Consider the following 19,651-nt stretch of genomic DNA (forward strand, 5'->3'; position numbering starts at 1 on the left):
CTAGAATTTAGTGCTTTTGTAGCATGATTTATGTGAAGTTTTCTTGTTCGCAAGCACATTTCATCAGACTTTAGTGCAAAAGCAAAACAGAGTCCAACGTTAAGAACGCTTAAAAATGCTAGAAATGATATGAAGAAAAATATGAAGCTTTTGGCCTCATCCAAACCCTCAACTGTACTTTCCCTCTGACAAACTCTAGTTTCGATCTCAGTACTTCTTATAGAATAATGCAAGATTTACAGAACAAGAATTTACTAGTCAGTCACATTTGAACAGAGCGATCCTTTTGTCTAATTGCTTGGCTAGAATTTACCATACAATATTCTACTGTATTGAAAGGGACACACTGATGGGGCTTATTCCTGACATTCAAAATTGTGACTAGTCGAATGCAAAGCCATTAATGACCAGACTTTTCTTTATGCTATCAGTTCATCTTTTTTTCTGTCCAGCTGCTATAACTCTTCAGTACCTATCATCCTAATACTTAATTACGAATTAACCATCAATTCTTTCTTTCATGATCCTCTAAAGTCCATTATTTTGGAGAATTCCATCATTGGTCCCAATCTCCCAGATATGATACATACGGGTATCTTATATTATATATAATGACTCTTATATATTAATATGCCTAATTAAGATAACAAGGGGATAATTATAATATTATTTGTGGTTAAATAAATAGGTGATAATATATATTTATTAAAGAATCAGGCTACTCACATGTTTTTTGATGCATGATTGTCAAATTTAGGTGATATGACAGATTACCAACGGTGCCAACTTGAATGTTTGATATAAAATATTGATAGGTCATTTTCTGTTTTCCTATTTTGTGTTATCTTATCTCACTTACTTCCCCAAATACACAACATGAAAATATTGAGAAAAACATGTTAAAAGATAGATAGAGGTGGAATAAATGGGCCGGGTTGGGCCAGCAAATTCCCCATAATTGGTGGGCCTAACCCAACCTGTCAATGTTGATGGGTGGGTCAGGACCGACCCACCACTTTGCGTAACCCGTTACGGGTTGGGTCGGACGGATTGTTTTTCCACCTCTAGTTACAGACGCAGAGCATGGAAAAGTTAAAAGAAAATAAAAGAGTTGATGCCAGCTGAGGGCAGACCCTGTTGAGAAAGCCCAGCCCACAGATGAATGAAGCTCACGTACATTAAACAAAAGGCCCAGAGAAGTTTATGATTTGAACACAAATCAGCAATACTATTTTACCCTAAAGTTAGCACAACCCATATAATTCTCAAAAAGCCTAGAATAAGAGCTTTCAATATATATATATATATATATATATATTTGATAATTGGGAGTGTTTGGGTTAGCTTGCAAACACTTCAATTAATCCTCTAAAACCTTAGAAGTGCCAGTCGGATAAGAGCTTTAGTGGTCACTCATATTAGGAGTCGAAGTAAATCGAACTCAAGATCTCTTAAGTAATACACTCTAAAGTTCTAGTTAATCACTCAATCATCTTGTGGTGATTTGAAATAAATATATTAGTTATTTTTTCTATAATAGCAATTAATGTCCTAACGGCCTTTTTTAGCCGTGTTGTCGCCCAAGAGTTGCAGTGTCACACCACTACTATCTAATCGCCAGCCAGCTGCATATGTGAAACCCAATCGTGGCACATCCCTTCTCTTTCACTAACCACCCAAGCCACTGCCGATAGCCAACCACCATCACCAGCAGTTGACGAAATGGCACACAATTAGCCGCATATGGCCGGCCATGCGCCGACAAAGTAAAAAATGACCATGGATCACAAATCCATGACCGGAAAACGGTCATATCTATGACTATTTCATTGTCAGATCTGTGGTCATTTCACGATCTGATCTGTGGTCGTTTCATGTCCTGATCTGTGTTCGTTTCACGGCCTGATCTATGGTCGTTCACGGCCACATCTTTGGTCGTGAAACGGTTATAGAAACGTCAGATCTGGTCGTTTCCACAGATCCATAGTCAGAAAAGACCTTACCAGCGCACAACCGACCAGATAACGCCGGTTGTGCACCATTGCAGCAACTGACGCCGACGGTCAGCGGTGGTCTTGGGTGGTTGGGGGTATTTTGTTAACTTTTAAACTTTTTTGTGGTTGAGGTGTTTTAGCTAATTTCTCAAATGTAGGAGACCTACGCTAATTGTTATTTGGTAGACATTTGAGGCAATTGTGTCTGAAATGGTTTTTAATTAAGGGCAAAATGGATAGAAAAATCATATTACCTTGGTAATGTTTTAATAACACCCCCTAACAAGGTAATAAGATTACCCTCTACATTATCAACAGTAAACACTATTTGCAATAAAAGATTATTGTAATATTTTTTTACTTGCAAATCAAACACAAGAATCTTGCAAACTAAACGAAGATTACTCCCGTTATCTTATATACCCCCAATCCAAATGCCTCCTATTAGTTTTGGAAAATTACTGGAATCTTATATTATTTAACAACCAAACATAGTAATCAAGTAATATAAGATGACTTATCTCAGTAATCTCCTATTACTCTCAACCAAACACGCCCTAAGGGTGAAAATCTAGAAAAAAAAAATGAAATCATGTTAGAGTTAGAGCATGTTTCTTATCAAGATATTATAAGAGAATTGTTAGGGTTTTAGTGATGTAAATTATAATTTGTTTACTTCAATTCATTAGATAACATTTTAATTTTATTAAAACAGGAGATGCAAAACTCGGATTTTAGAAATTAAGCAGTTGCATTTTTTGTTGGCCGCTTCTTTGGAAAGTAATGGTTAAAGTTCAACTTCTGTAAATCATCTTTAATATGAGCATTTAAAGTAAGATTACTAAGTCAAAGTCGTGAAAAATATTTTAAACACAGTTGCTGAGATTATTACCAAGTCAAAAGTAGAGATTTGGTTATCGTTTTCATCCAATGAAATTATAATTATCTTCTTAATGCGAAGATCAGCAGCAGTCGTTCCCATATTGCTTCTCCTCATGTTATCATTCATCTACAAACTTCCAATCTACAGTGAAAGTTATCTAACCACTCTCAATGGTAATATTTTATTATATGGAATAGGTTAATTAATTTTATCCCATTCCCACCAAACAAGTATTTATACAGAAGAGACAATTTGGCTTGTAATACAACTACAACAACTCTACAAGCATATTTTGTCCATTATGAGATGAAGTAATCATATTGTGATGTTGGTATTTAAACTTTAAATGTCAAAATTTAATTAACTACACAATATACAGTACGATATTTATATAATGTAATGTATTCTGTCATTGTCAGTATAAAATTTACAATGGGTTCAAATATATAGTCCAAAAATACTAGATAAACTCTGCGGTGGCTTCTCTACTTGCTGATTGGTGAGCGTCCGGCGACTCAAACATTTGTCTTATTCACAATCAGATAAGAACAGCTAGAAAGATGGAGTAGATCTAGGCGTAGTCGTCTCGTATATTATTTTTATAGGAATCATTATAAATGTCTTATGGTATGTCTGTTTCTCCTTTGTCATTTTCTTAATTACTGCTAACATTCATCCCGGATAATTTTCGTAATAATTCTCCTACCAAACATTTCGTTTCAAGGCAAAACTCTCGTATATAACACTCACACTAAAGAATTCTTGTCTAGTGATATCAAAACCGTTAAACTTAAAGCAATGATAAGTGATTGCATAAATAAGTTAATTGGGATTGAAATAAAGTTATGAGTACAAGTACGGAAGAGAATCTTGCTGGAAAGATATCAATACCAACCAACGGGTAAGTGTTCAACTACCTATCAAAGTTGGACTAGAACCTAGTCCATCAACTACCATTCTTCTCAGCTTTCTCTTTCACGGTCACACCGCCCATTCTTCTCCATCCATCAACACTATTTTCTCTTCTCTCCTATTAATACTACACCTTAACTGCCTTTCAATTCCACATTCACACCGTTTCTTTCTTCCCACTTCTTCAACCTTTTTATTTACTACTCTTTCACTGCACGCAATTATTTTTATCCTTGAATTCTTGGTCTTTGCTGTTTCAACTCTTGATGGCTGACTTGGATCAGACTTCTGATGATGCCTCTGTGGATTCTAGAGGTACCCTTTTCAAATTCCTCTTTTTTAATTTCATTATCTTTACTTGTTTTCTTCGTTTTAAGTACTTAATGGCTGACTTTGATTTCTTTTCTTATGATAAGTTTGTGGAGTTTTGTACATATTTTTTTGGTTCTATTAGGATTAAAGTTTTTGTTTTAGGTTACTCTATTTGAAAGTTATTCCAATGAATCCTTTTGCTATGATATTAAATAACTTAGTATTTTCATCGGGTGTTTGTTGCAGACCAATCCAGTCAAGACTCAAAGCTTGAATTCTCAGAGGATGAAGAAACCCTTATAACTAGGATGTTCAACCTGGTTGGTGAGAGGTGGGGTTAAATTATTTTCTTCTTTCTTTATGCAAAAATCAAACACCAAGGAGCTTACTAACACTAAGTTGTATTCCTTCAGGTGGTCTCTGATTGCTGGAAGAATTCCTGGAAGAACAGCCGAGGAAATTGAAAAGTACTGGACTTCAAGATACTCTACCAGTGAATGAATTGAGAAAGCCCTTTTAAAAATGATATGCTTCTCAGTTTTGGGCCTGGAAAATTTTTGGGGTTGTACCAAAGTATAGTATGAAACTTTGTACAGCACTATGCGGTTTAAGTTGTAATCAAATGGGGCATTTCTTATAGATGCCAGTGTCTTGTACCATGGTTCTTTTTGTGTGCCTACTAATATTTTGATTTTAAGCTTATGTGATGTGATTCATGAGCTCAGGTGTATGTGAATATATGGTAAAAAGCATTTGGGTGACTAGAATTTAGTGCTTTTGTAGCATGATTTATGTGAAGTTTTCTTGTTCGCAAGCACATTTCATCAGACTTTAGTGCAAAAGCAAAACAGAGTCCAACGTTAAGAACGCTTAAAAATGCTAGAAATGATATGAAGAAAATTATGAAGCTTTTGGCCTCATTCAAACCCTCAACTGTACTTTCCCTCTGACAAACTCTAGTTTCGATCTCAGTACTTCTTATAGAATAATGCAAGATTTACAGAACAAGAATTTACTAGTCAGTCACATTTGAACAGAGCGATCCTTTTGTCTAATTGCTTGGCTAGAATTTACCATACAATGTTCTGCTGTATTGAAAGGGACACACTGATGGGGCTTATTCCTGACATTCAAAATTGTGACTAGTCGAATGCAAAGCCATTAATGACCAGACTTTTCTTTACGCAATCGGTTCATCTTTTTTTCTGTCCAGCTGCTATAACTCTTCAGTACCTATCATCCTAATACTTAATCACGAATTAACCATCAATTCTTTCTTTCATGTTCCTCTAAAGTCCATTATTTTGGAGAATTCCATCATTGGTCCCAATCTCCCAGATATGATACATACGGGTATCTTATATTATATATAATGACTCTTATTTATTAATATGCCTAATTAAGATAACAAGGGGATAATTANCGGCACCGTTAGGCTTAGGGTTTCGGTGTTCTTCACCGGATTCCGGTCGATTCCGATGGTGAAAATCCAATTGGACACCACCAATGCAACCACTGTCCCCAAATCTATAGAACCCCTATGTCCCCAGCAAGCGTTTCGTCGTCATTCGCCGGCCAAGAGTGCGTGTTCATCGGCCGTTTTTCGTTGCCGTGGCCGGAGATCGGCGAGTGATGAGGGGTTGTGAATGGTATAGTTTTGTAGAGGGGAGGATGGGGGTTCAAATGGTGGTGACAAGGGTGATTTTAGGTGGAAGAATCGCCGGAAAAGAGTGAAAAACGTCAGGAGCGACGGCTGCTAACGTGCGCCGGAGAACTGTTAGAGGCAGTGGTTTGCTAACGTGCGCTGCCCATGTAAAATGACCAATTTACCTCTTTACCGTTACATCAAACGTTTTTTCGTCACTTTAAGGGTGGGAATCTAGAATAAATGAAACCAGTGGTACTGACTTGGGGTTTCGGCAAACCTTGGGTGGGAACATGTCGTTTACTCTGAAAAATATTTTAAACACAGTTGGTGAGATTATTACCAAGTCAAAAGTAAGAGACTTGGTTATCGTTTTCATCCAATGAAATTATAATTATCTTCTTTATGCGAAGATCAGCAGCAGTCATTCNATATTTTTCTAACATAACACTTAGAAGGCACAAGTTTTATAAACTACATTTAAGAGACACTTTACACTTAGGGTCTGCTCGGGAGTTTTTTTTTTTTTTTTTTGCACTAGTTTTGGGGGGTTTTTTAATTAAACTGGTTTTGAGGTGTTTAAAAACCATTACTTGCCAGATTTTTTGTGGACTGGTTTAAAACCCTCAAAAACCAGTGTAGTATATTTTTTAGGGGTTTATAAAACACCCCAAATCGGGGTGTTTTGGTTGGTTTAAAAATTTTATCCCAAAAAAACCCATTTCCACAATTATTCCGTGATATACAATAATCCCTTTGCTGCTAAAAAAAAGTCATAGGATAGAGGGCCAAAGGAAAAGACTGACTTTTCTTCGTTTGATTCTTCCTTCTCTAGCTTCTTCAATTCTCTCAACAAGGTTTGTTTCTCTCTCATTTTTTGTTTGGGTTTACCATGCCATGCATAAATGAGGGAAGGATCCTTTGTTCTTCTTAATTGATTTGCCTTAGATTTGCAATAGGTTATTCTTTTTAATTAGGTTTTCAGTTAGTGGTAAAATTAATCACATTTGAGTTTTTGTGCTTTCAACAATTCACTTGCAGATTTATTGCAGAGATTGTAGTTAATAATACTATTGCCTCCATGGTTGTGTTGAAATGGTTCCATCATCTCCAATTGCTTACACCTACCCAGACTGTTTATTTTTATCCCTCAAAACAGGCAACCATGGGACGAGGTTTACACAATGCTAATGAATGCAGTTTTTGCATCCTATGAATTTCTTATGAAAAAATCTACACTATTCTAGTGAAGATGAGAAACCACGTTGTTACTGATGCTGGGCAGAGTATGTTTTGGTAGAAAATAGTCTCTCTGCTTGAGGAAGTTAAAAATGCACCTATATCTCTTTAAACATGTGATAATTCTTGAAATTTTTGCTTCAATTTTGGTTGCTTATATTCAAACTATTTATTTTTCTGAACAGTTCTCTTTTAGAGTTTGCTGTTCTTGGATATGAATTGGGTTATTCAATAGAAAACCCGAACTCATTGGTAATGTGGGAAGCTCAATTTGGCTTCTTTTGCATATATTTTCAGCAAATCTAGTTGTTGAGTGGAAGTCAAATTACCAAGTATGCTAATAGTGCCAACATAACGAATGTTATCAACTAAATTACATATTTTAGTGAAAACATACAAATAAATTAAATAATATACAATGAAAGAACTTACAAATAAATTAAACTTGGAAGGAACTTTGATACTAGGTATTGGTAATTGAAAAAAAAAAACTCCCAAGTATTGGTTGAAGTTGGGGTATTTTTATGGGTATATATGTAAACTTATCATTTTAAAAAACTGTTAGAACTGCTGGAAAATAAACTCCCCAACACCGGTTGGGTATTTTAAAAACTGCTACTAAAAACCTCTCAAAACTACTACAGTAGTTTATCCTCAAAACCGCTATCATGGTTTACCCTCGTAACCGCTGCCATCAAACTTCCAAGCAGATAGATAAAGGTGAAAAGCTGTTTACTTTAATCAGAAAAGGGGCACAAATAAAAAGAGGTTAGAAAATAATATGAAATTGGGCCATGTGTAAGACTAAACTTAAAAAACTAAAACGGAAATTCAAATCAGGCTGGGTAGGCTTCTTAACACTGCATCAACTCCATTGTGATTTGAGAATCCTTCTCAACGTAGGAATTAGGAAACATCTATACTTTTTTTTATTAAATAAACATATTATGAAGTTTTTAATATAATATTTATGTTAATTTTAAATTACTATCATCAATATTGTTATAATGATTTTGGTACTAGATGTTATGAAACGACAATTTATAAAATCACACACAGACACGATAATTTATATAGTTTCACTTTCGTATGATAGTTATATCTACTTTTGTCGATAAAAATTACAAGAATCTCTTAGTTTCACACAAATTTGTTTTTTTCTCTAAAGCTGTTTTAGTGACTCTTACACGCTAATTGTGTCATTTGCCTTTACCAATCTCTATGATTTAATACCTTTTATAAGTAATACCTAAGAACTATTCCTAATAGGATTATATTCCTATCCTAATACATTTTTATATTAATTCCTATATAATATATGATGTAGTTCTACAAAAATATGTAGGAAACTCATATCTCAATGCAATACTAATTGATTTGATTTGACTCATAATTCCAACAATTAATGGGTACAACAATTATTTATTAATTCTAATAATCTACACTTGAGGAAAAGCCTATAACACTGTTGCAACAAGTCCCACATCACTTATTGTGGAGGATTGTTGAGTGTTTAAATGGAGCTATATGCCTACACTTAACAAACACATTTGGATTGAAGTCTAGGAACAAAACATACGATCCCTCTAGGGCTTACAACTATAAGAATGGATTGAACATATGTACTATCACCATTTTAAACCCCCCCATCTTATTCTTTGATTCCTTCTTCAGAGATGTCGTTGGTGACTTTACAATATAGAACCAACGTCCATCGTATTTACACAAAGTGTCTTCTATTATTAATTTTCAGATAATTTTTAAATAGTTTACATGAAGTTATATCATATAATTTTTATTCCACTTTATGATGTCTTTTTTAATTTTAGATGGTTTTTTTTTCATATTATACAAATAACTATAAAATATTATTTAAATTTAAAATTTAAAATTTAAAATTTGGGCCGAGTTTTAAAATCGTCACGACACCGTTTGTACCTTAATCAACAATCGAATATATATCATTTTCATCACCCTTTATTTAAAGGCCAAATGGAATCTTTTCAATGGCAGCGTGCGTAGGACGCACAAACCTCCTGTATGTCACTTTATCTTCGAACTTTGGACGTGTAATAAAATCATAGCCCTTCATCGTTGTAAACATCTTATAATCTCAACCGTAGAAACACACAAAACAAACCGACTAAGATACGACGTAGTTTAAAAAAGCAAAGTGTCTATAAAAAAGTGCGTTGTTGTGGTCACGAGGAGGCCCTTTTTTATATAACACCCCTACCTCAGCCCAATACAATCCAATCCTTGCACTTTTTCTATAAATTCTCCGATTTTACATCTTTCTGTAAGTTAATCTTCTTCTGGTTTCGCATTCTTGTCCATAATTGATATGTTCTTTATCCGTTTGTTTCTTTCGTCTTGTTTACCTTTGTTTAATGTGTTGTTTTTGTCTAATTGAATCATTTCATGAGTTGCCCTGCTATTATTTTTCCGTTTTGTTGATTTCATCTTTTGGGTTTAGGATATTTTATATTATTGTATTCCCTGCATCTGTTATTGTTTTGTACGAGTGTTTGATTAGGGTTCATCTATTTTTATTCTGAGAAAATTTAGGTTTATGCTACTTTGATTCATGGATATTATGGGATTCGAAAAATTAGGTTGCATTTTATTTATTTTTGGGGGGAAATTCCAATTTGTGGTTGTTGTTTATTTGTTCAATTTATTGAGCCTTGTTAAGCTGATCTTGGCGATTTGTAATTATAGGGTTAGTACCAATCTTTTGTAATTTATGGGAAATCGTTGGTGATGTTGACTATGCTCTACTTCAATAGTGCATATGATTCATTCGCGATGAAATGAACTATTTGTTAGTTTTGAATATGGTAGTTATTTTTCCTGAACAATTTTGATGTCTGAATTGATATACTAGTTATATAAATGCATTTCACAGGAAGGATTGTGTTTTGGCTTCAGGATAGTGAGTTTGAGATAATTTTTTTCTAAGTCATAAACTTGGATGTGAATATTATGGATTTAAAAGGCATTGAAAAAGTGGTCCAAGAAAGTATGATCATATTAGTTATCTTAGCGAGGTAGTTGATGGCTGTCATGAAAAGACATTTGTCCATGCAATAATGAAGTATGGATTTTACCATGATTGAAGTAAGGTGATAGCCTTTTTTAACTCAAGGACCATGAGAGAATAGAGGTACTAAAGATATGGTTGTTGCCCGTAAGATTGTATAGCCAATAATTTTACAATAGGATTTGGTCCTAGAAATAGAAATTGTAAAATGGAATTGTTAGCTCATATGGGTGAGGAAGTTTTTCTTTAGCTAATCTAGTTGAGAGGTTATTGTTGTTTGTTTCCAATTCAGACTGACGTGTTTTTTCTGCCTTTGGTTGCGCTGAGGTCAAATTGATTAAAGGGAATCAATTGTCGGTTACTGACTCTTCCCCTCACACCAAGGTTCATGTCTGAATTTGACAACCAGAATCCAAGTGCCTTTGGTGAGTTATGCTAAAGCTGATTCTGTTGATATGTTTGTATCCATGACAGTAGTAGATATGTCTTTTGATTGCTTGATTTTGTGTTTGTTTATGGTGGGGCAGATCCCTTCGCTGAGGCAAATGCTGAGACTCGGTGTGGGGCAAAAGATTACGTCCATATTCGGTTCAACACGTAATGGGAGGAAAAAGCCTGACAACCGTGCAAGGTGGAATTGAAAGGACTACAGCTAAACAAGATTCTCAAGGACCTCAAGAAAGAGTTCGCTGTAATGGTACTGTTGTCAGGACCTGAGTTAGGCCAGGTCAGTCACAGACCCTTGATTAAATGTTTTCGAAATCCATATCTAGTTAGAATAGGGATTGTTATTTGAGAGAAAAGTTTGTATATAGAATATAGCCTGAATGAATTTTTATACGTTCTTAGGTCATACAACTCCAGGGTGACCAAGAAAGAATGTGTAACCTCCTTGTTCAGGTAATGCTATATGTATACATTAACAAGGTATTTATGTTAAACAACTTTGTTGTGCTTTGGTAATTAGAGTTTTTTCTGTGGCCAAACAGGCTGGCATTGTGAGGAAAGATTCTCAAGATCCATGGCTTCTAAGTAGGAAAGAAGTACTATATGGAGTTGGCTTTGCTTATGCATAGTTGCAAGAAATATATGATTTGAACTTATTACTTGGGGTTATAATATTGTTGTGTATGTGCAACGTCAAAAGTTTGAAACAGCTGATTGGGTGTGGTCTTTAAGCTTCTAGTTCTGTTGTTTGGGAAGGATTATGGTTTCTTCCAAGACGTTTATTGAGGAATAAAAATTATGTATACTGCGTTGTATTCATGTGATGACTTCGCCCTAAATACCGTTTGCGCGTGATATTAGGATTGTTTAAGTTTGGCACAACTTAGTATAAAAATAAAAATAAAAAAATTGAAACCCATTCTTCATATTACCTTATATATCCATTTTAAAGTTATTTGATCATTCAGCACAATATTAATAATTTTAATTAATGTTGCCTTCAATGAATTTTTTTTTTTTTTTTTATGGGAAGCAAAACAAGTTTCCGCTAAACATTAGCAAAATGGTAAGTTTTACCTCTGATTTCGTATTTCAGATTTCATCTTAAAGTGATATTGTTTGTATCTTAAATCAGATTTTCACTTTGATTTCAATTTTTCTCCACTTAAACCCTCTCTCAACTCATCACCATTGTTGGTGTCATCATCGTCCGTTTCGTAGATCCTGGGCGTACTTTTCACACAAATCAAAACAGTTTATTACCAAACAATCAAACTTCCTCTCCCCCCCCCCCCCCCCCACCCCCCCCCCCCATTTATCTGCCTTTTTAGCCGTGTTGTGCCCAAGAGTTGCAGTGTCCACCCCATACTATCTAATCGCCAGCCAGCTGATATGTGAAACCCAATCGTGGCACATCCCTCTCTTTCACTAACACCAAGCCACTGCGATAGCCAACCACCATCACCAGCAGTTGACGAAATGGCACACAATTAGCCGATATGGCCGGCCATGCGCCGACAAAGTAAAAAATGACCATGGATCACAAATCCATGACGGAAAACGGTCATATTATGACTATTCATTGTCAGATCTTGGTCATTTCACGATCTGATCTGTGGTCGTTCAGTCGGATCTGTGTTCGTTTCACGGCCTGATTATGGTCGTTCACGGCCACACTCTTGGGCGTTGAAACGGTTATAGAAACGTCAGATCTGGTCGTTTCCACACCATAGTCAGAAAAGACCTTACCAGCGCACAACCGACCAGATACGCGGTTGTGCACCATTGCAGCAACTGACGCCGACGGGTCAGCGGTGGTCTGGGTGGTGGGGGTATTTTGTTAACTTTTAAACTTTTTGTGGTTGAGGTGTTTTAGCTAATTCTCAATGTAGGAGACCTACGCTAATTGTTATTTGGTAGACATTTGAGGCAATGTGGCTGAAATGTGTTTTTAATTAAGGGCAAAAAGGATAGAAAATCATATTACCTGGTAAGTTTTAATAAACACCCCCTAACAAGGTAATAAGATTACCCCTACATTATCAACAGTAAAAACTATTGCAATAAAAGATTATTGTAATATTTTTTACTTGCAAAATCAACACAGAATCTTGCAAACTAAACGAAGATTACTCCGTTATCTTTATACCCCCAATCCAAATGCCTCCTATTAGTTTGGAAAATTACTGGAAATCTTATATTATTAACAACCAAACATAGTAATCAAGTAATATAAGATGATTATCTCAGAATCTCCTATTACTCTCAAACAAACACGCCCTAAGGGTGAAAATCTAGAAAAAAAAAATGAAATCATGTTAGATTAGAGATGTTTTCTTATCAAGATATTATAAGAGAATTGTTAGGGTTTAGTGATGTAAATTATAATTTGTTTACTTCAATTCATTAGATAACATTTTAATTTTATTAAAACAGGAGATGCAAAACTCGGATTTTAGAAATTAAGCAGGTGCATTGTTGTTGGCCGCTTCTTTGGAAAGGAATGGTTAAAGTTCAACTTCTGTAAATCATCTTTAATATAAGCATTAAAGTAAGATTACTTAGTCAAAGTCGTGAAAAAATAGAGTAAACACATATTCCCACCCAAGGTTGACGAAATCCCAGTTAGTATCACTGGTTTCATTTATTCTAGATTCCCACCTTTAAAGTAACAGTATTATGAATTTTTAGGGTTAGAGGGTGCAATTACATAAGCCCTTAACCCTAAATTAATAATTATTTTAACCCCAATTAGTGAATTACAAAACTTACCATTTTATTTTCAAAATTATATCAAAAACACCTCGGTCACTATACACCCTCACCGGAAACAGCCCGATTGGGCTGTTTCCGACGACGTCGAACCCCTGGTCACCTCCATCACTTCCCTGTAGTCCGTGTCCAAAACCCCTCTGGTTCCCGACTCATTTGCCCTCCAATCGCCGGCACCGTTAGGCTTAGGGTTTCGGTGTTCTTCACGGATTCCGGTCGATTCCGATGGTGAAATCCAATTGGACACCACAATGCAACCACTGTCCCCAATCTATAGAACCCCTATGTCCCCGCAAGCGTTTCGTCGTCATTCGCCGGCCAAGAGTGCGTGTCACGGCCGTTTTTCGTTGCGTTGCCGGAGATCGGCGAGTGATGAGGGGGTGTGAATGGTATAGTTTGTAGAGGGGAGGATGGGGGTTCAAATGGTGGTGACAAGGGTGATTTAGGTGGAAGAATCGCCGGAAAAGAGTGAAAACGTCAGGAGCGCGGCTGCTAACGTGCGCCGGAGAACTGTTAGAGGCAGTGGTTTGCTAACGTGCGCTGCCCATGTAAATGACCAATTTACCTCTTTACCGTTACATCAAACGTTTTTTTCGTCACTTTAAGGGTGGGAATCTAGAATAAAATGAAACCAGTGGTACTGACTGGGGTTTCGGCAAACCTTGGTGGGGAACATGTCGTTACTCTGAAAAATTTTTAACACAGTTGGTGAGATATTAACAAGTCAAAAGTAAGAGACTGGTTATCGTTTTCATCCAATGAAATTATAATTATTTCTTTATGCGAGATCAGCAGCAGTCATTCCCATATTGCTTCTCCTCATGTTATCATTCATCTGCAAAACTCCAATCTACAGTGAAAGTTATAACCACTCTCAATGGTAATATTTTATTATATGGAATAGGGTAATTAATTTTATCCCATTCCCACCAAACAGTATTTAACAGAAGAGACAATTTGGCTTGTAATACAACTACAACAACTCTACAAGCATATTTGTCCATTATGAGATGAAGTAATCGTATTGTGATGTTGGTATTTAAACTTTAAATGTCAAAATTTAATAACTACACAATATACAGTACGTATTTATATAATGTAAGTATTCTGTCATTGTCAGTATAAAATTACAATGGGTTCAAATATATGTCCAAAAATACTAGATAAACTCTGCGGTGGCTTCTCTACTTGCTGATTGTGAGCGTCGGCGACTCAAACATTTGTCTTATTCACAATCAGATAAGAACAGCTAGAAAGATGGAGTAGATCTAGGCGTAGTCGTCTCGTATATTATTTTATAGGAATCATTATAAATGTCTTATGGTATGTCTGTTTCTCCTTTGTCATTTTCTTAATTACTGCTAACATTCATCCCGAATAATTTCTTAAATAATTCTCCTACCAAACATTTCGTTTCAAGGCAAAACTCTCGTATATAACACTCAACTAAAGAATTCTTGTTAGATATCAAAACCGTTAATCTTAAAGCAATGATAAGTGATTGCATAAATAAGTAATTGGGATTGAAATAAAGTTATGAGTAATGTAGGAAGAGAATCTTGATGGAAAGATATCAATACCAACCAACGGGTAAGTGTTCAACTACCTATCAAAGTTGGACTAGAACCTAGTCCATAACTACCATTTCTCAGCTTCTCTTTCACGGTCACACCGCCCATTCTTCTCCATCCATCAACACATTTTTCTTCCTATTAATACTACACTTACAATGCCTTTCAATTCCAACATTCACACCGTTTCTTTCTTCCACTTCTCAACCTTTTATTTACTACTCTTCACGCACGCATTATTTTTATCCTGAATTCTGGTCTTTGCTGTTTCAACTCTTGATGGCTGACTTGGATCAGACTTCTGATGATGCTCTGTGGATTCTAGAGGTACCCTTTTCAAATTCCTCTTTTTTAATTTCATTATCTTTACTGTTTTCTTCGTTTTAAGTTCTTAATGGCTCGACTTTGATTTCTTTTCTTATGATAAGTTTGTGGGTTTGTACATATTTTGGTTCTATTAGGTTAAAGTTTTTGTTTAGGTTACTCTATTGAAAGTATTCCAATGAATCCTTTGCTATGATATTAAATAATTAGTATTTTCATGGGTGTTTGTTGCAGACCAATCCAGTCAAGACTCAAAGCTTGAATTCTCAGAGGATGAAGAAACCCTTATAACTAGGATGTTCAATCTGGTTGGTGAGAGGTGGGGTTAAATTATTTCTTCTCTGTATGCAAAAATCAAACACCAAGGAGCTTACTAACACTAAGTTGTATTCCTTCAGGTGGTCTCTGATTGCTGGAAGAATTCCTGGAGAAACAGCGAGGAAATTGAAAAGTACTGGACTTCAAGATACTCTACCAGTGAATGAATTGAGAAAGCCCTTTTAAAATGATATGCTTCTCAGTTTTGGGCCTGGAAAATTTTTGGGGTTGTAAAAGTTAGATGGACTTTGTACAGCACTATGCGGTTTAAGTTGTAATCAAATGGGGCATTTCTTATAGATGCCAGTGTCGTACCATGGTTCTTTTTGTGTGCCTACTAATATTTTGATTTTAAGCTTATGTGATGTGATTCATGAGTCAGGTGTATGTGAATATTGGTAAAAAGCATTTGGGTGATAGAATTTAGTGCTTTTGTAGCATGGTTATGTGAAGTTTTTTGTTCGCAAGCACTTTCATCAGACTTAGTGCAAAAGCAAAACAGAGTCCAACGTAAGATGCTTAAAAATGCTAGAAATGATATGAAGAAAATATGAAGCTTTTGGCCTTATCAAACCCTCAACTGTACTTTCCCTCTGACAAACTCTAGTTTCGATCTCAGTACTTTTATAGAATAATGCAAGATTTACAGAACAAGAATTTACTAGTCAGTCACATTTGAACAGAGCGATCCTTTTGTCTAATTGCTTGGCTAGAATTTACCATACAATGTTCTGCTGTATTGAAAGGGACACACTGATGGGGCTTATTCCTGACATTCAAAATTGTGAATAGTCGAATGCAAAGCCATTAATGACCAGACTTTTCTTATGCTATCAGGTCTCTCTTTTTTCTGTCCAGCTGCTATAACTCTTCGGTACCTATCACCTAATACTAATTACGAATAACCATCAATCTTTCTTTCATGTTCCTCTAAAGTCCATTATTTGGAGAATTCATCATTGGTTCCAATTCCCAGATATGATACATACGGGTATCTTATATTATATATAAGACTCTTATTATAATATGCTAATTAAGATAACAAGGGGATAATTATAATATTATTTGTGGTTAAAAATAGGTGATAATATATATTTATTAAAGAATCAGGCTACTCACATGTTTTTGATGCATGATTGTCAAATTTAGGTGATATGACAGATTACCAACCGTGCCAACTTGAATGTTTGATATAAAATATTGAAGGTCATTTTCTGTTTTCCTATTTTGTGTTATCTTATCTCACTTACTCCCCAAATACACAACATGAAAATATTGAGAAAAACATGTTACAGATAGAGGTGGAACAAATGGATTGGGTTAGGCAGGTCAATTGAAATCCGACCTGCATTCAAGAGGGTTCAACCTGGACCGCATAAGGCGGGCTGGGTTGAACCTACCCCGCCAGCAACCCCGGGCAGGCCAGGTTGAGAATGGCAAACGAGCCCGCGGGTTGCTGTTTGTCCTTCTAGATAAAGGACCGCAACCCGTCGGTGACCCGCAGGTTGGCCGAAAAACAAATAAAAAAAAAAAATTTTGTTTTTTCAATTACCTTTCACCTTGAAATATAGCGTTAGAGAGATCTTTTTCATCATTTTCTTTTCCCATTTTTTTCTATAAATTAGTCCTAAACTCTCATCTTTTCTCACAACTCAAATTCTCTCATTCTTTCATTTTCTCTAATCTCTAATCTCTCAATTATTCATTTATTCTCTTAATCTTTTGTGTTATCAATTTGCTCTTATTTTAATTTTATTAGTTTTGCAATTTTCAATTCATATTTCCAATTTTCAATTTCCATATTCCAATTCTCTTTCTTAATTTTTATTTTCTTCTACATCAATTTTTTTTTCAAACTACAATTGATAGATATTTCTCTCCCATCAATATCAATGATGAAGAAAAACTACTATCTTAGCTAGTTCCGCCGATTTTATTAACATAAATGCAGGAGATTCAAATAGTCCCGCAACTTTCCCAGTCTCAAAATCCGATACACCTCAAAATATGCCCTGATTCCTCCCCATACAGCTCCGGTGGTTCTAGAAGTTGTCCTCGTAACGTTGTCCTGTCCAACTTCATCTGAAGCTGAGGCGGGTTCATCAACTGCCGTCGAAACGACAGAACACACATCAGACGTTTGGGCGCATTTCGACAAGTTTTACGACGAGAGAAAATGGCATTCAAGTCAAAAAAACGAGATGCAAATACTGTGGAATATTTATAAAAACTGATTCAGGTAATGATACTAGTACTTAAAAAGGATGCTAATAAACATATTAATCAACATGGAAATAGAGAAGGCAATTAAACTCAAATAACTAATATGGGTACTACTTGGCGTTATAATTCTGATGTATATAGGAACTATTAGCTTTATATATTACTGCAACTGATCAACCTATTAATATGGCTGAAGATAAATATTTGAAAGATTTTTCAAACTTCATTTTTTCCAGGATTTAAAAGGTATTTCTAAAATTGCAACTAGAAATGATTTTAAAAAATTATTTAAGAAAATGAAATTAGAACTAAAAAATAAATACATACTTGTCATGTAGTGTGACTCTAACTGTCGATATTTGGAGTGGTAGAGTTAATCAAGATTATATTGTGTGACTAGTCATTATTTTGATAATGAATATAAATTAAATAAATCTTTATCAGGATTATTAGATTAAGGATGTTGATCATAGTGGTGAACCGATTTATATAAAATTGTTGAAGTTTAGAAGATATGATATTGTTAGTAAAGTGATAAGTTTAACTTTAGATAATGCAAGTTCTAATAGTAAAGCTATAGATTATTTCAAAGTAATTATCTTTTATAAAATAATTTGAAGTTTTTTCACCAACTTTGTGCATGTCAGTTATTAATTTAATTGTGAAAAGTGGTATGAAAACAATTAAAGAAAATATTGATAGAATTAGAGATTGTTAGCTTGGTTACAAGTAGTAATAAAAGAAATGTTAAATTTCAAGATACTTATATAAATCAGGCATGTCTCCTAGAACATTTACATTAGACATGCATATTAGATGGATAGTATTATTTAATGCTTGATTCATGTTTACCTTATGCTAATTTAATTAGTTATTTGTTAGCAAATAATAGAGGTCCTATTATTGGTGAGAAAATGATTGGCAAATAGCTAAAGTATTTCATTCTTTTCTTAAATTTTTTACCAATCCACTTTATAACTTTCTGGTGTGTATTTCCTACTAGTCCATTGGTAATACATACAATTATAAAAATTTTAGAGTTATCTACAAAAAAACAAAAACAATGAAATTTTAAAAGAACCAATAAAGGCAATGGAAATTTTTTTTTTAAAATATTTTAAAAATTCATTTTCTTTATTGTTTAGGTGCCATTTTTTATCCTAGAATTAAACAAGAAGGTTTAGAAAATGGTTTAGAGACATATCGAAATTTACAAAACTTAGCATTTGTCAATCAAATAGGAGAGGTAACAATTGTCTTGCAGAGGTATATTTCAAATATGAAAAACAAGTATGGGAACTGCAAAGACACGAACTACAAAGGGAAGTTTCATCAGAAGAAACAAATGAAGACTTCTACACCTGGAGTGCATTTAATAGGCCGAAGAGGAACCAAACCCGAAGCACAGGCGTGCCTCCTCTTCAGAAGCACCAACGGCAACAACGAATCTACTATCCGCCATGCAATCACAGAGTAACGAGCTTCAACAATATTTGAGAAACTCCTAAAATGTTACCAACAGATCCACACAAAGAGTCAAATTTGATGTCTTGGAATATTGGAAAACCAGAAAATATATTTTTTCGGTATTATCAAGATTGCCTTGGATGTTTTTGCTGTTCTAGTCTCAACCGTTCATCCGAACAAACATTTAGTGTAAGTGGAAGAATTTTAAATGAAGGAGGACTAAACTTTCACCAAAAATGATTGAAGTCCTCACATATCTTCGAGATTGGGAACGGTCGCGACATCAAGGTTAATACGAGGTTGTCGACGATACTTTAATAGAATCATTTCAATTTTGTAATATAGATGTACGATGAGAGAGGTCTAGTCAACCCCAAAATTAGTTTGTAATTGTAAATTGTAATTTGTAAATTAATTGTCAATTATTGCACTCTTTTCCTTACCAATGTTTTGTCCCATTGGGTTTTTCTTGGTGAGGTTTTTAACGAGGTAATAATTATT

At 34.9% G+C, this 19,651-nt stretch overlaps 2 long non-coding RNA genes across 3 annotated transcripts; both read left to right on the forward strand.

Moving 5' to 3' along the window:
• The first annotated feature begins 4,044 nt into the window (after window positions 1-4,044).
• Window positions 4,045-4,862, forward strand: LOC116136942. Of its 2 annotated transcripts, none has more exons than XR_004129100.1 (3): window positions 4,045-4,104; window positions 4,348-4,421; window positions 4,515-4,862. It is a non-coding gene; the product is annotated as an uncharacterized LOC116136942 (long non-coding RNA). The 2 variants fall into 2 exon arrangements; XR_004129099.1 differs by having other exon boundaries at window positions 4,077-4,213; window positions 4,244-4,421.
• Window positions 4,863-15,091: 10,229 nt separating this feature from the next.
• Window positions 15,092-15,582, forward strand: LOC116136900. The gene is made up of 3 exons (XR_004129076.1): window positions 15,092-15,145; window positions 15,377-15,461; window positions 15,541-15,582. It is a non-coding gene; the product is annotated as an uncharacterized LOC116136900 (long non-coding RNA).
• Window positions 15,583-19,651: the final 4,069 nt, after the last annotated feature.

Source organism: Pistacia vera, unplaced genomic scaffold (genome assembly GCF_008641045.1).
Source record: "Pistacia vera cultivar Batoury unplaced genomic scaffold, PisVer_v2 Contig320, whole genome shotgun sequence".
Lineage (NCBI taxonomy): Eukaryota > Viridiplantae > Streptophyta > Magnoliopsida > Sapindales > Anacardiaceae > Pistacia > Pistacia vera.